General features: G+C 48.4%; 1 protein-coding gene across 3 annotated transcripts in view; it reads left to right on the top strand.

Annotated features, from left to right (window-relative positions):
• ZNF536 (zinc finger protein 536) overlaps positions 1-17,083 on the top strand; it is a 435,554-nt gene that overhangs the window by 1,014 nt on the left and 417,457 nt on the right. For 2 of the 3 annotated variants that reach the window (XM_047836662.1, XM_047836664.1), the window contains exon 1: positions 2,180-2,244. The exons of the other annotated variant lie outside the window; for it this stretch is intronic. The gene's annotated coding sequence lies outside the window, so the exon portion shown is untranslated. Of the gene's footprint in view, positions 1-2,179; positions 2,245-17,083 lie in introns of those variants that run through there. 3 annotated transcript variants of the gene reach the window in all.

The raw sequence follows: 17,083 nt of genomic DNA on the forward strand, positions 1-17,083 counted from the left end.
GCCGTAGCACCTGCCCCAGTCCAGGCCAGGCCCCGGGGCCAAAGATACAAATAAAGAAAGAAATAAGTAACAGGTTTATGAAGGGAAGTGAGCCGGCCAGCCCTGGGCTGGAGAAATGAGGCCAATCGGAGTGAGGGGGTCCGGGCGTGGGGGCCTCTGGAAGGCGGAGGAGAGAGAGGGTTGGGGGCGTCCGGGAAGAGTGCAGTTTGGGGGAACAGATCCACTAGCCCAGATGTATGACTGGGGGGAGAATGATCTTTGTGATAAACCTTTCTGTTTGCTTCAAGACATTATTTTTTGAAGATCAAGAATTGAGGAAAACAGTCGTAGGCGGGACCAGGATGTATTTTAGGCAAAAAAAAAAAGGGGGGGGGAGCTTTTCTTTGATGATGAGTAGGAAAGTGTCCAGATCTCGACGCGCCCATCTGTTGCAGTTTTGCAAATAATTTAAAATATAGATATCTCTATATAGATGGATGTACGTGAAGCGGAAGGTGGAAACGCAGGCGCCGAGAAGTTAGAAAAAAGAAAGGGGATGCGGGGCAGAGAGAGATCTGTCCTCACCCCCCTCTCCTCCTAACTCTTCCAAGGAAACTCCAGCGGGGCTTTCTTTGGGGACAGGTGGAAAGTTGTCTGCCCCCTCCCTCCCTTCACTTCTGTATTGTGAGCGTTCCTACTGTCCGCCTTCTTAGCCAACCTGGACACAGCCCCCGATCATTTGGGGGTTGGGTAGGGACGGCGGGGCAGTGGCAAGGAGCTGGGGGCCGAGGAGGGGCAGGGCGGGGTCCCAGCCCCGCGCGCCTGTCTCCGCCGCGGCTGGGTTTTGTTTGCCGGATATTGTTATGTCTAACGAGTGCCTCACAGGAGACGTGATTTGTCAGCCGCCTTCGTTTTCACTTTAGCAGAAAATACGGCGGCTGCGCGGCGTCCTGGCCTGCGGGTCCGGGCGCCGGGTGCGTGCCGGGGCGCGGGTGGGGGCGCCGGTGCGCGCGCGGGTGGGAGCGGGCGGCCGGCCGGGCACCGGCCAGGGGCAGTGGGCCGGGAGGGGCGAGTGCGCGCGCGGTGCCGGCCTCCCGCTCCTCCTGCGCCTTCTCCCGGCAGCCGCCGCCGTCGCCGCTGTGCAGTATAGCAGAAATCCGACAGGGGCCGCGTTTGCTGAGCGCATCCGGCCGCCGGGCAGCCCGAGCGGGCCGCCGGGCCCGGCTGGCCGGTGTAGACGCGGGGAGGGGGTCCGGGAAGGGGGGGTGGGCAGGCGGGGAGGGGCGCGGGAAGCGAGCTCGGCCTGAGAGCTGGTCACCCCCCCCCTCCCCCCAGTCTCTCATGTCCCGGGTGTCTCCGGAGAGTTGGGGAGCCCCTGGAGCCCTGGCCTCGGCGCCCCCGCCCCCTGCCAGGGCTTAGGTGAACTTGGGGTGGGGTGAGCGTGCGTGCGTGCGTGTGTGGGTATGGTGGGGGCAGACTGGGAACGCACTGTTTTCTTTTCCAGTTTGATATTCGCAACTGGGTTTTTACTTTAAGACCGGCTTTGCTCACTGCTGGGGTTGGGAGGGGGCGATCTTTTCCCATCACTCACATCTTTGTTCATTGTTCACTGAGTGGAAGGCAGGCGACTTAAAGAGACGAAAGAGAGGAAAAACGGGGGGGGGGAGAGAAAGAGGAAAAAGAGGGGGAGCAAGAAGAGGGAAGGACGAGAGGCGTGGGGAAAAGCGCCCCCGCCCTCGCCCGGGTCGGGCTGGACCGTGAAACAGTAAACCCGCGCACGGAGGGTCGCCGGGAAAGTGGACATTACCGCTTTAATTAACTTCGAGATGCTCCGGCGGCGGGACCTGGCGTAGCCGTGACGCGCCCGCATAAATCTGCCCGGCCCGGGGCTGCTCCGAGAACTCGTACAGTAGCCGCGTCAGATCCAGAGCGCGCCTCCCAGTCCGGAGCCAATTTGCATAATTGGATTTTTTTTTTTTTTTGCCTCCTTCTTCCTCCCTGAAACTTGTTTGAAAACCCAAGTGAACACCACGACGACCTGCACGCACCAAAGCGAGTGCCAAGTAAGTGCCTTGCCGTGGCCTCGGCGCGCCCAGAGGTTAGCGCGCAAAGCCGGCCAGCGAGGAGCCGGGAGCCGCGCGCTGCCGGCGGGCCTCGGCTGCGGGCTGCTCGCTGTGGCAGAAGGACTGCGGCCGCGGGCTCCGGGGCTCTCGGCTGGCAGCTCGCAGAACTTTTTCTTCTCTGTCTCCCGACTTCTCGGGCCAGGTGAGGTGTTTGGGCCACGCGTGTACCTGTAGCGAGACTCGGGAGGCGACCTTTGGGGCGCGGTGGAGTTGGGCATCTCGGGTCCCGGGCGAGTAGTGGGTCCGGCGTGGAGGGCAGAGCTGCGAGCGAGAGCGAGCGGGGCCGGCTGCTCGTCGCGCCGCGCCGCGGATGCAGCTAGCTAAATGCTTCCCCCATTATTCTAAGGTTTGTGTCTCTGGCTCTGTGTGTGTGTGTGTGTGTGTGTGTGTGTGTGTGTGTGTGTGTGTATGTGTGTGTGCGCGCGCGCGCGTGTGTGTGTGTGTGTGCGTGCGTGTGAGTGATCGGCTTTAAAAAGAAAAGCAGCCAAAACAAGACCAGGAAGGGCTTCTTCCTTAGCTCCCGAACCCCCCCCCCCCCCCGCCCCGTTTCCCCAGCATCATTTATTTCTGTTGCTCAAAGGAGAGAGTAAAGAGCTTCTTTGCTAGATGGGGTCACCGAGAAATTGACGATTCTGTTGGAAATGCCATAAATGCTATAGCCAAAATGTAGCTGCATTAATAAAATACCAACCCTTGCCTGGCGAGGAAAGTGGTTTTTATAGGATCTTAAATTTTATTAAAAATACATAATATATTATTAGTATTATTTACAGTGTTCAGAACCTGGGGGAAAGTCGATTGGCTTGGGAGAGAACTGTAGCCCTGGTTCCTGTTTGCCTAGGAACTTGCTAGGGGCTGGGCCCACCACCCCTCCTGGAAGGGGTAAGGACTCAGCTTCCCGCCTGGGGAGTCACAGGGGGGCGCCCCCAGCAGCCCTCTGGCCTCTGCTTGTAGAGAGCCTAGAGCTTCTGGCTGAAGGCTGCTTTAGTTATGATGTCATTCTGATACCAGAGTGCAAATGTCTCCTGATTCCACCATTAACCGCCTGGCTGATTTGCTTGGTAATGATAGCACTGACGTCCAGCGCCTTGACAAATGCAGGCCTGCAGAGTCCTAGGAATTAACTTCTCCCCCCACTGAGGAGGGAGCAAGCTGCCAGAAGTCTCACCACTGGGCCCCTGCCTTGGAACTTTGTCCTGTCTCAGTCCAGACACTGACACGGGTGACAGGGCCCTGGACTGAGAGACCTCTGTTGTCCTATAGTTTGGAAAACTTTTAGAAGGCTTCTGTTTCTAGAGCGCCTCTAATCTGGCCAAACTTGAATCCAGTGGTGACCAGGCAGAGACATTTAGAACTGATGGAGGGCCAGGACCCCAGGTATCTCTGGGGCTGTTGCGTGGAAGAAGGGATTGTGACATCTGCTTTCTACCTTCAGTCCCTTAACTGTGACTTTATGTTAATATCACTGCAAGTAAACCGGATTTAGTGTGGATTTTTAAATAGTGTACAATGATTTAAGATTTCTTTTGATTTACTGTTCAAATGAAATTTGCATAAATGTGATGAAAATGAACTTAACATCTGGGCATATGAAAAAAGGTTAGTACCTCATATGTCATCTGCAGAGAAAGTCTCTAAAATGCTTTCACCCTAAACTGGGTTCGGGGAGACAGTTCCTGGAGACATAAATGCTAATTATGGAAAACCTGGAGAAAGCGCTTTCGATAAATTTGCATTCTCTTGGACCACTGCTCTGAAAACCCATCTTGTTCTGTGCCTGGAGTGCTTAACTTCTGAGCAGGCTTGAGATCCTCACAACTCAGCAAGTTAACTGCTGGCTGGGGCTATCTTCACGGACGACTTAGGGTAGGCAGGGAGCGACAGTCACGCTGCTCTGGTCCGAGCCGGAGGCCGGTAACCCCTATAATGGGAGAGGACAGGGAGGTGGCCAGTATGCACAGCCCTACTAACCACAGCCGCCCAATGGGTCCTGAAGGATCACTGCCTGCCAAGCCCCAAAAAGCTGAGCGATTAGGCTGTCTGCTCTGCCTTAGGTAACCAAAGAAATTTCCATCAGCTCAGACCTATAAAATCCACAAGCCCATTCAAATGAACTCTGAACTCCATCTTACTTTTTTGAGCAAGACAAGCTTATCTCTGGCATGAGGAAATCGGAGTTAAACAGCCTTCCCCAGACATGGTTGCCTTTTGCTCAAAAGTTGGCTATGAATGGCACAGGTGTTTTTAAGGTGCCTTGAATGGAGGGAAAGAAAGGCAGCAGTGATGCTCGTGAGAATACAGATGAACTTATTTTTTTAGAAGAGGATCATAAAAGAAGAAAGCAAATAGATTTATTTTTCCAGTTTGAATGAGGACAATTATAGCTTTTTAACATCTTTGGATTTAGTGTTTTTAATAAGCCTTTTAAGTAAGCTGAAATATCAGCTTGCATTTTGTTCTCAGCATTATTTAAAGTGAGACTTGATGCACGTGTAACAACAGAAGTGAGCTTTCTCCAGGTCAGTTTTTGTCCATGCTGAGGACAGCAGTCCCCAAATGTCTCTTCCAGAACCTAGAGTAGGTGAGTGCTCAGCCCTGCTTTATCCTGTCTCCAAGGCAGGCCTCAGATTTGAGCTGGAAGGACACTTGTGGTCAGGTGGCCTTCTCAGGCTGTGAAGCCCGGCTTGGGAGGTCTAAAAGCAAGGCACGAGTTCATTGGCGTTGGAGAGACTCCTCTCTGCTAATAGGGGCTTTCTCTGTGAAACCATACCTGCCCTGCATACCGGCATGCTCCCTCCAGAACATGCCATGGCAGGGCTTCGGGAGGATAGAAGGAAAGAAGCATTCCCAGGGCAAGTTGGGGGTGGAAGGCTCTGCCTGGCTGGTGAGGCTCACTGTGTGTTTTACCTGGTTGAGTGGTACCCCGTTGGGAGTTGTTGGGACAGAGGCATTTTGTCAAGGAGAGGGATTGGTCGCTCAGGTCTAGACTGTCTGGGCCACCCTTGGTAGCACTGAGTGGCCTTAGAGGGGTCAGCAGCTGAGCTAAACTAGGGAGTCATTCGTGCGGTCATATGTGCAGACTGAGGTCTTAGTTGTGGTGACACTGGTGTGTGTACGTGTGTGTGCATGCGTGTGTGTACTCGTGCATGTGCTGGGGAGGGTGTTGCCTGCTTGAAGCACCTGTCCCAAGATGATTTCCTTTTTGTGCACAACTATACTACTCAGGGCAGAGTAGGGAGTTTGTGAGTGTATGTGTGCAGTGGAGGGGAACATGTATCCTGAGAATATGGAGCCCGAGGAGTGCAGGCGATCTGCTCTAGATTCCATGTGCCACCTCAGGGTTCCTTTCCTCCCCAAATGAAGGCAGACATGGATGGAGGCCACCTCAGGAAGGTAGGCTACTCAGCCAGCCACCTGGCTTGGGTCCTGGCAGTGCCTGGGGGTGGGGTGGGGGCCTTCCTGCCCAGTTTATGCCATCACCAGGCTTCTGTTGCCTGTCTGCCATGGGGCTTCATTGTGCGGAGATCGGGGCGGGTTTTAGCTGGCTCTGTTGGCTGCGTGAGGGCCCTGATCACCCCCAACTTTCACTTTAAGAAATCATTGTAGATCTTTGGTCTTTCTCTTCTCCTGGGGTTTTTGCGACTACAAAGGACATGGGGTACTTGGCTTTTCACAGCTTCCGAGCCAGTTAGAGGTCAGGTTTATCTGCCTGAAGAGCTAAGATTCAGGGTGAGGCCTTTGGTGGGATTTGTTTGACTAACCTGGACATTGTGTTCCTGGACAGGGCTTCTCAACAGTGTCCCTGTGGCCATTACCTACTTGTGGAGGTCTGTCCTGTGCATTGTGGGATGTTTAGCAGCATCCCTGACCTCTTACCTAAAGGCCAGTAGCACCTCCCAGTTGTGACAATGAAACAGGTCTCCAGACATTTCCATGTGTCCCCTGGGGGGAAATCAGGCTCATTTCCCATGCTTTCCATGTGCCAGGCCTTGTGCTGGCCATCTTAGGGAGCACACAGAGATTTCACCCACTGGGAGAGCACAGGCTGTTGGGAGACAGGCATGTCCAGTGCCGTGAGGCAGCAGGGAGTTGGGGCCTGCACCAAACGGACACAGACCTATGGTGTCTGGGAAGAGGGAAGACTCCCACAGTGGAAGAATAGTGGGCAGAGGGTGTCCAGAGTGAAGGTGTGGTTCTCAGCTCTGACTGTGTTTATATCAGCTACACCCTGAAAATGGCCCTGTGGGTGGGAGTTGGGTTCTGGGTCCCCTGACAGTGATGTATGAATCAAGAACTGGGAAGTAACCGTTCTTGGTCTCAGAGTTGAGGCCGGGCACCCTGCTGGCAGGAGGAGGGCGCTGGGATTCTTTTTGAGCACTTACCGTGTGGTAGGCATGGGTTCTAAATGCTTTATTTGTTTAATCCTTACAACCTGTCTATGTCAGGAGGTATTATATTTGTCCGAAATTTCAGGAAGGGAACCTCAAGCACTGAGAGGGATGGGTAGTGGCCCTAGGATTAAAGCCTACGCAGTCTGCCTCCAGAATTGGCATGCTTAACCCCTCCGCTGCTGCAGTGCGACTCCCCTGGCTGGTGTGAGCTGCCCTGGGGCATACTCACTGCAAGACCCCTGTGATTTCATTACGGACCCAAGAAGCCAGCCACAGCCTTCTGGACACCAGGCTTGGAGGCTTCATGGGCAGGTGGAGAAGGTTCTGGACAGCCAAAGCAAGCCCTCTTTGAGGGGCAGGGGCCTCGAAGGAAAGTCACGCAGATGCCTCGAGGGCATTAAGAGATGCAGGAAGGAAAATCCGTTTGTAGGGTTATCCCCCCTCCTTTACCTACCTATTCTTACTCTGTAGCTTTACAATGAGAAAATTAAGTGCCATTTTGACACAGGAAAAATGATCACCGTAGGCTTGAGCTGACATTAACCTGCAAGTTTTCGATCAGTGCATTACAGCTTTGATTACCTGAGCCGTGTTGCGCTGGGTCTCTGATTACCGAGGTGGGCTTGTCTCTTGCCTCTCCCTCTCCCTCTCCCTGCTGATTCTTCAGCCCAGATGCTGGTCTGCCCACTCCCCATGCTTCACTCCACCTTTTCCATCCATCTGGGACCATCAGCCTCCTTCATGTTTTTTCGATTTTTGTTGTTTCGTGACCAAATTACACATGCACGCGTACTGTCCCCCAGGATGAAGTAGCTCTATTTAGGTTGTAAAACCCGACCCATACAGTCGCTAAAACCGAGATTAATCACAGCAATGCCCTTAATTATAATGGTGGTCTCACCTGCGCATCTAAGGTTCCCACGTAATTCCCGTAGACTTGGATGGGATTTTGGCTCACGGAAGGGCTAGCTTGTAGGGCCTTCAAGGTTTTCAGGAATTCAGTTAAGATTTATGCCTGTATTTCTGGGCACCTGGGGAGGGAGGGTCTGGGGCACTTCTGTGTAGGTGTGCGGAGGTGGGCAGAACACTGACTCCTGCATTGGCTGCTGGTGCTTGGGTCTTGTCTCATGCTCGGCCCTGCGTTCTGCACCTCAGGTGTGTTATCTCCTCTAGTTCTTTTAACCACCCAGTGAAGGGCATCCCTCAGCAGTTTTACTAGTGGGCAGACTGAAGCTTGTGACACTTGTTGCAGCCACAAGGCTCCAGCAAGGTCAAGAGAGAATTTGAAGCCAGCAGGATTAGCCTGGGAACTCATGCGTACAATACTCAGCGCGGACTATGACAAAACCATCTTTCCCGGTCCCATTAAACTCACCTTTCATGTGCAAGTTGAAAACGTACACTGGAACCTGCCACTTGGAGGGCATACGCGTTGTTGTAAATTTGTTTTCGAGAGGAAGAAAATATTTGGGAACTGTGTCAGCTAAACTGTACCAACTGTAGAGAAGCAAGCAGAACACATGGATATTATAGAAAACTTACATCTCTTTGAATAGCTCGATTATTGAATTTTACTTTTCAAAATGTCTAAAAGCATTGATTCCTTATTGGAGAGAGAAAAAAAAGTGGCACAGGCATTTTTTGGTTCTTTAAAAAAATTTCATTCTCTTTTAAAATCTATTAAAGTCAAGTCAGGCAAAGCCTTCCAAATTATTACAGAAGGGCTGTCGTTTCTATGAAGCCTATTGAAGGGGGTGGGAAATCTTACTGAAATTACAGCTAAAGTGCTTTAATTATTGTGCTTCCGCGGCCAGGGCTCCCAGTTTGGGGTTGTAATCTGTTGATGCCAAGTGGCTATTTCAGCAGCCTTAAATCTGCACGGAGCAAAGAGCATCTCACTGATGAAACATGGCTGGATGTGCTAATTAAACTCAGTGCAGGATTCTTGCAGTATCTGAGAAACTTTACGCACAGACGTTTCCACCCGAAAGAGGGTCAGCGCTGGTGGGTGACAACCCAGCTCCCATAGCCCAAGAAGAGTTCAAAAGGTGGAAAAGTGTAGTGTGGGAACGCAGGGAGGGAGCAAAGCCGCCACATGCCGACATGAAAAGGATTTAATCTGCTCAGCCAAACCGCCTCTGATGGTGGAGGGCCGCCTCGGGGCTGGTCCTCGAGGCCCCTCCTCTCGCTCAGCCCTGTGCGCCGCCACTCTGGATGGACGGACGTGGACTTGGAGCTCGGAGGAGCCCTCTGAAGCTGCAGGCCAGCCTGGAGCTCTCACGGACTTCTTCGGATGCTCCGTTTCTAAAGCAAAACGCCAGACACTCTCTGCAATTCTTTTCTGAGATCATTGACTTGACAACTTAATATCTGTTTTCTGTGTGTTTTTTTGTTTTGTTTTGTTTCAGCACCCCCCCCCCGCCCCCCATTTCTTTTCAGCTGTGTCACCCTTTGCACACACATTCTGGAAGTATGTTGAAAAAGCTTTTGTTAAAGTTTGCTGGTGGGGGGCGGTGCACGAGGAATTTAGTTCCATTTAAAATTCTCATCTAGCATGTTTTGGAGGCAGAAGAAATACAGACAAGATGATCCAAACATTCGCACGATCTGAAAACGTGTTGATTAAGGCTGTAAGGTAGCAATGTCCTCTTTAATAACGGCTGCCACCCCAAGGAAGACACGGTGGCTTTCTAAGTGTGTGACAAATGATGGGCTCATCTGGGGTCTGGTCATCTGATAGGCATTTCCCATGACAGTGCTTCTGTGACGTAGCAAGTGGTGATACGGCCTGTCTTTTGGGAGATGTGTGTATGCTGTGCCTGCTGGTGTGTTTATTCTTTAGTGATGGCTGTCTGGTGAGGGCCAGTAATATATTCCAGATATTAGAGTATGTACGGTTTTCAAAGCCTTCCCAGAAGAACCGGCCGCGTTTTGACATAATGCCCTTTTATCTCAACGATACCAGCCACTTGAACCTCATGCCTTTGCCTCACGTCTCAAAAGGTTGACAGGATCTAGACCTGTGTGAGATGGTGTTTTCAGGCACCGCTTGCTTTTGCGTGCGTTAGGATCTGGCTACTCAGGTGAAAAATACAAGGCTCGTATGTGGATCTTGGGGACGACGGGGGGTTTGCTGTTGAGAAAACTTTTTCTCCTTTTGCATGATAATATTGCCGAGATAGAAATCACATAATTCTTGTGTGTGATCTCCAAATACCACCTTCAATAAAATAATTTGTTCATTGATCTAAAGAGTGAGTGGTTTCCAGCTGCTTCATTCCTCAGGACAGACTTTCGAGTTGGAATCTGTCTCTGTGACTCATGTCTGGTGGAGGTTGGCTTCCTGCAGTGGTCATTGTGAAGGGGCCAGGTGGCCTGGGGAGGCTGGGGGTTCGGTGCTTACTTCTCTAGCAATCGAGGGCCGAGCAGAATCCAATGCAAAATTCTAATATGATAATTTGTGCTTGCCCGCCTTCATCTTGAAGGCAGGAAAATTGAATTGTTGCTGGACTGGGGAGCCAAGGGCACCCTCTTTTTATTAATCTCTATCATCAGCCAACTGTTAACCCTTTGATTAACTCAGGGAAACTGCATTTTCCCACTTACTCCATCATTGCTTCTGAAGAAGAGGAGTCTAAAGAGGAAAATTCTTTGTGTGCATTTTATTTGCTAATTAAATGTTTTTGCAAGAGTTCATAGTGCATGCATTGCTTCATGTATCAATATCTATAGGGTAGTTTTTTGCATAATTTAGTTTTTAGAGATGCTGCCACCCTCATTCCATGATCAAGATGTTTATTTTATTGAGCTAGAAACATCAGGTTTGTAAATGAGGAAGAGCTGGAAGGCTTTTTTTCAGTAGTATGACACAGTGATGGCAGTGGCCAGAGTCAGTCAGATGGGGCCAGGTTTGACACCCACTCCAGCACTTACAAGCTCTCTGGGAGCGGGACATTCCTATCTTTAAACCTCAGTTTTCTCATCAGTAGAATTGGAATAATCCTCCCTAATTGAGTCATCAGGATTAAAAGAGACGGTGATTAATTAATGAGTCCAGAGACCAGCTCTTCAACAAATGGCCAGCTACTGCTAGTACTTGTTTTACACATTTTGTTAAATATTTTAGGAACGGAAACCCCACTAGAAACTGTGGGCATCAGTCATTTGCACAGCCTAGTGGAGATTCCCCCTTTGTTTCCCTGGCTGGCCTTTGGAGTTATTTACCCGGGATCAATAAGTATCAGCTGATTGATTTCCTATATGTTTCAGAAGATGCATTTTAAAGGGTCAGCTGAGTTCATGGAAGGGTACGGGGTGGGGGTGGGGTTTATGTCTTCACTAAACAAACATTCTCACTCTAATCCATGAAACGTTCGCACCTTGTTTCCAGGCCACACACACACACACACACACACACGCACACGCACACGCACGCACACACACCCCTACTGGTTGCTGGGATCTTGGTGGGAATGTGGTGGCCCTTGTTTTCATCTTTTCCCTGGACTAAAGCCAAAGATGCCAAGGAAGTGCTGTCATTCATTCATTCATTCATTCACTCATTTAAAAAGTATCTGTCAAGTGCATTCTGTGTCCTGGGCAAGATGGGTGCTGTGAACGAGAGCAGAATCACTTTGGAGCTATTATATCAAGAGAAAAGTGAAAGTAAAGGCAGTGATAATGATTTCTTATGTTCCAGGTTCCAGATTTTATATATATATATATATATATATATATATATGTATATATGTATATATGTATATATATGTGTGTATATATATATGTATATATGTATATATATGTATGTATATATATATGTATATATATACACACATATATATACATACACACACACACATATATATGTATATATGTATATATATGTATGTATATATATATGTATATATATACACACATATATATACATATACACACACACACACACACACACACACACATATATATGTATATATACACACAGGGATGTGCTTAATTTGCATATAGGCCTACAATCACCTGCTGCTTTCAAGGGAGCCTAGTGCTTAAGCATGAAATGTAAAATGGAGTTGAACTTGAGGCCATTGCATTCAAGATGAGTCACCTACATGAGAGGTGGTGGGTTGAACATAACTACTTTTCTTTTTCCCTCAGGGGAAAAGGTGGAATTTGGGCTGACTTTCCCTCACCGGGAGGGACCCCAAATCTATGACAAAAGGAAAATGCCAGCCATCCTTAGAAAATGAGGAATACCCTGGTGATGTTACAGTAAGAAGCAAGATCCCATCTTCCTGGGAGAAATATGAAACCAAGATCAAGTCCTATAAATAAACTGCTAGCATTTATTGAGTGCTTATTACATAGTTGGCCTTGGCTTTAAAATACAAGGCATTATTTAATTCAATCCTTCCAACACTCCCTGCCTTGGGATGGAGACAGGGAGGCTTATCCATAGGGGGTTGACTTGCTCAAGGTCATGCGGTTGGTTGATGGCGATGTTGGGTCCTCTGAAGGGAACTTGAACCTGCATGTGCCCTTTGGCCTGGGGCTCTTGGTCCCTGGCCTGGACCTCCTCTGGAAACGGACCTTTCAGGAACACATACAGCAGTTGGAAAATCAAGCCTCAAGAGACAGGCAGACTTGTTTTAGTTGCAAAGATTCTATCATACTCATGTCTTGGCCCCTGAAGGGTGAGACTCCTTCGGAGTGTTTCTGAGTATGGGAGTCCTGTTTGCTTGAGGTGGAGAAGTAGGTGGTGGGGGCAGAGCCTGTGGGGGGCAGGTTTTCTGTGGCCCTTAATTCTTCACGTTGTTCGGCAGTGTCACCAAGCCCTGCAGTTTGTTTTTGCAGACTCACTCATCCTGCAGATATTCACTGTGCTGGGTGCTGGGGACCTGGCGACCATAGTTCCCGACTTGAGAGAGACACACATGTATTTTCCATTTCAACCATGACCATTAAGACTATCTAGGAAGAGAGCAGGGAGGGGGGCTCCTTTGCAACTAGGTGGCCAGTGGTGTTCTTATAGGACTAAGGGTGAGAAGGGGTCAGCAAAGCAAAGAGTGAGGAAAATGTCCAGGCAGAGGGAGCAGCAGGTGCAATATCCCTAAGTTTAGAAAGATCTGGTGGCTTGAAGAGAATGAAGAAGGCCAGGGTGGCTGGAGCTGGCTGTGCATTGCTCCCCAGAGAATAGTGCGGTCTTCCGTCTTTGTACGAGGAAGGCAAAGTCTTCCCATTGGGCTGATCTCCCGGTCCGCTGTGAGCACAGCCTGCGGAGGGGCACTGGCTGCTGTGGCCTTAGAACTGCCATCCCCAGTCAATAATCTTCCTTCCAAGTGGTCCTTCTCTGTGGCCCTCCATCCATTCTTCTTCCTGTACAGATCATTCATTCATTCTATAAGTATCCACTGAGCTGCTACTCTGTGCCAGGCACACTGAACGGCTAGAAAGTAAAATTAGCTGCAAAGATAAAGAATTCTACCACGCTCTTACCTTCTAGTTTCTGTTGCGATCTGTGAGTGGTTCCTTGGTGCCTGATTCCCCTCTGCCCCTTCTCCCCCACCCCAGCTGTAAGGGTGTCCCCCCGACTACACAGTTCTCTTGTACTTCATTTGGTTATACTTGTCCATACTTCATACACTCAGAAGAGAGAGGGCACATCGTGAGTTTTGCACCAGCAGCTCACGGTTGCTGCTTCTTTCCTTGCATGGCTGCAGTAGCATCACGTATTTCCTTCCATCCCTTTCCATCCTGTGTACTGAGCTCTGCGCCTCTGTCAGGTGGTGTGTGGAGTGCTGAGCGCCGGGGTGATGAGGACACACCCCACAGACAGGGCTCCTGCCCGCATGGGGGACACCTTGAGCTTGGTTCAGGTGTCTTGGCTGCTTCAGGAGGTTCTTACCACTCAGCTCTTTCTGGAGGTCCTGAGCATCGTTCCCTTTCAGGAAGGGGACTGGTTGGCAGGGAAACTAGATACTTGTTTCTGTCACCTGTAGGTCCAAAGAGGACTTTTGATGTTGAACGTGAAAGTACACATTTACACCTCACGCCTGGCCTTTGTCATTCCTTACTTACGTGATTACGATGGTGATTTTTAAATTTAGCTAATTTAAAATTTTGGTGGAAAATGAAGTGTGTCCTGACTTTTTGGATACTGAATTTTTTTTCCCTTTATCATTTGGTTTTAAATGATTAAGTAAATTTCATTAAGTAACAGTAAACATTCCAAATAGTCTTGCATACATATCGTATTTCACATCATTGTAACTTCGATGTAAAATATTAAAATGTAAATGAGTTGATAGAAAAATTATGGAAACAAATGCATGACTTTTATTATACTTTCAGAAAAGTTGCTTAAATATTTTCCCTTCCTTAACCAAAATCTATCATGAATTAAGAGAACAAATGGTTATGGGCACTACAAAAAATGAATCCTTTAGAATAAAGGACCAGAACTTGGTAAACAGTATTTCCCCTAATTTCACCTGTGTAGTTCTAAATGTATGTTGGCTGTTGTCCACTCATCAATTTGATTATTATTAAGTAAGCCAAATAAGCATGAATATAATTATTTTAATTTCTAAGCTTTAGTTCGAATGCTATTTTTACCCAAGTATATAAATATAGATCTAAATTTATATATTTTATGAAATTTGAGCCAACAATTTTTTCTTTTCCTCTTAAGAAATATTTCAGTCTATAGTAAAAATTGTCTGGGAAGCATTTGGTATTTTATTTTAGTCTCTATCACGACTTTCCATGTGATTGTTCTATATTAATCTTGAAAAGTGACATGAGATTCCTTTTCCATAATAAATAGCAAATAACGTGATAATAACAAATGATAACTCTAATGGGAAAAATTCTATTTTTCACCAGCTAAGAGAAGAGTGCCAACAATAGGTAGGATAAAATAAAATCAATATTTTGACAGTGCTCTATTATGTCTGGCTCATTAATTTGGAGAAAACTTCTCTCTTCAATCCTAAATCACAAAGTGTCAACAAATAGTAGTTTCAACGTCTACTCTCATCCCAGTGCAGTTAATGCTTTGCAAGTTATTTTTGGAGGAAAATGATTTTTGATTCTGCAGATGTATAGAGATTGCATTGTGTAGGTTTTTGTTTTAGGGAACAATGAAAAAGTTTTGCCATGCGATTTGTATTCAAGAGATAGCTCGTTGCATATTCCAGTTGAGCACAATACTATATAGTTTTTCATATAAATGAATATATATGTATGCCTATCTATATATGATTCTATATGTATATGTGGATATGTGTGTGTGTGTGTGAAGATGATTGTCATGTTTTAATTTCACGCACACACACACACACACACACACTTAATGGTTATGTTCATTCACGTTCATTAATTTCACCGAAAGTTTTACTTCGCTTCCTCTTCTTTTAGAAGAATTTAGAGTTTCTGATGTCAGACTACCGATTGTCAGTTGATTAAGGTCAATGCTGGCACTTATTCAGGCTCCTACTGACTGGGGTCACGTGATACAAGTGATTGATCTGCCTTAGACACAGGATTGCTAATTTCCCATCGTAACAGCCCTTTCTACCTGTCCCGTCCTTCATTACCCGGCGTTCTTCATACGGTGTTTAAGAAGGCTCCGTGCCCCGCCCCCCCCCCCCCCCCCCCCCAAGGCCTGTGCCGTTATGGTAGTGCAGAATCACATCTTTCACTTGTGCAAAAAGTATTGTATCACCGCTGCTTGTGCTGCTTTGTTTTCCAGAGATCACAAAAGCCTGGGATTTAGAATAGCAGATAATAACATACAGTGCATATTATTGATGCTGCTTTAATTGTCTTATTGACAACTCACTTGAACTTGGAGAAGCATGCTAATATTTATCATCCTGTGAACTCATGTGCATTTTCTTGACTAAAGCCATAATTACAGAAGAATTTCAAAACTCCGGTGTCTGCCTGCTGCTGCCTCACCTTTCCTCTGCTTGGACAAAGGCTTCCAGACTGCTGCATCATGGGGGAGCCTTAGCCAGTTCGCTTTGCCTGTTGCCCCTTAAGCTTGTATTGTCCTTTGGACACTTCTCCCTCTAGGGGGTGACCTGGCTAATTAACATCTTGACCGGCACGTGGCCAGGGAATGAGCCAGAGATTATGACCCACCTGAGCAGAGGGGGCAGTGCCATCCAGCCTTGGGTTGCCCAGAGGATTTGTTTCTTTGAAGAGACAGGTGTTGCTTTCCTCTTGGGAAATGCCATGTGGAGAATATTACAAAGATTTAGAATAGGCTGCAGCTAGGGTTGGGGCCACTGTGCATCCCAGGAGGCAAAAACCCATTCAAGGAGGGTTTTGATAAGCTCAGGCTGATGGATGGAGCCATTCTGGTCAAACTGTGTCCACTCTGCTGTCCCCAGCTCCCATTCTGCTACCCCTGTCCTCCAGGCTTCTGCCATGCCACCCACCTCTCCACCCCCCAAACCTTCTCTCCATTCCTTGGACAAAGCTGCTTCCTCTGCCTGGAACCCTTTGGTCCGCACTGCTCACTGGCCTCTTCTGCTCATTCCTCAAGTCTCACTCAGATACCACCTCTTTACAGAGACCTTTGCTGGCCTCCCCCCTCCTCTGCCCTACCCCAGTCATCTCTCTTCTCCTTGTCCTGCTTCATTTCCTTCCTGGGATTTGTCTTTAGTGGTTCCATCGATTGCGAACATGCATCCCTATCTGTCCCCCTCCACTAGAACTGCACTCCCTAAGGCCTGGACCCTTGTAGTCTCCTCGATGACTCTATTGCCAACACCAAAACAGGAACTCACAATGGAGGCAAATGAATAAATATATATTTTTTGAAAGCATGCTACTTTTCTAAAGAAAAATAAGGATTTGGGAGTTTGTCCTTGACCCTTTGAGAACAACGTTGTGTCATGCAATGAACTATCCCATGACACATCCTTTGTTCCTTGCTGGGGATGGAAGTGTGAAGCTGTGGCTTTCTCTGGACTACCAGAAGGTTGCCATGATATATCAGAGTTCAGAAGATAGTCGTCTCTGTATAGAAAATATACTCGTGTCATTGCCAAGTTTTTCTCCTCTTATGCGGGTACTGCTCCGTCAAAGGTATTTCTTGTGGATTGTGTTGGGGCCACAGATTCCTTCTCTCTCAAGCCATGTCCCTCCCCGTGCCACCTCATCGAAGGTTGGCCATGCAGTCTCTGTGACGGGCCTCTCCCTTGACATCAGTACCTTGGGCACGCAGAATTCTCGCTGGGTTCTTTGTCGGTGCTGAAAGCCAGCTGTGTGGGGCCCTGATTAACACAGATAGAGTTGTTAGTCGCTCTGCATTGTCATCTTTGGCAGCTCTTGATGGGGGTCCCTGGGCAGAGGAGTCGTGGAGCCTGGAGAAGATGCCGTCTTGACTCCCTGATTGGTGAGGCGCTCATCTGGCTGATGAGTGAGGTGGAGTAACCCCACTGGCTTCAACGAGACACTCGAATCACAGAGGATGATTGCAGAAGGGAAGAAAGGACTTTAACTTATGTCACATCCTGTTGCCCAAGTGACTGCCATCTTGGGGCGCTTGACAATGAGGGTGCAATTTGAAGAATCTCTTTTCCA

This window comes from Prionailurus viverrinus, chromosome E2 (assembly GCF_022837055.1).
Source record: "Prionailurus viverrinus isolate Anna chromosome E2, UM_Priviv_1.0, whole genome shotgun sequence".
In the NCBI taxonomy this organism is placed as follows: Eukaryota; Metazoa; Chordata; class Mammalia; order Carnivora; family Felidae; genus Prionailurus; species Prionailurus viverrinus.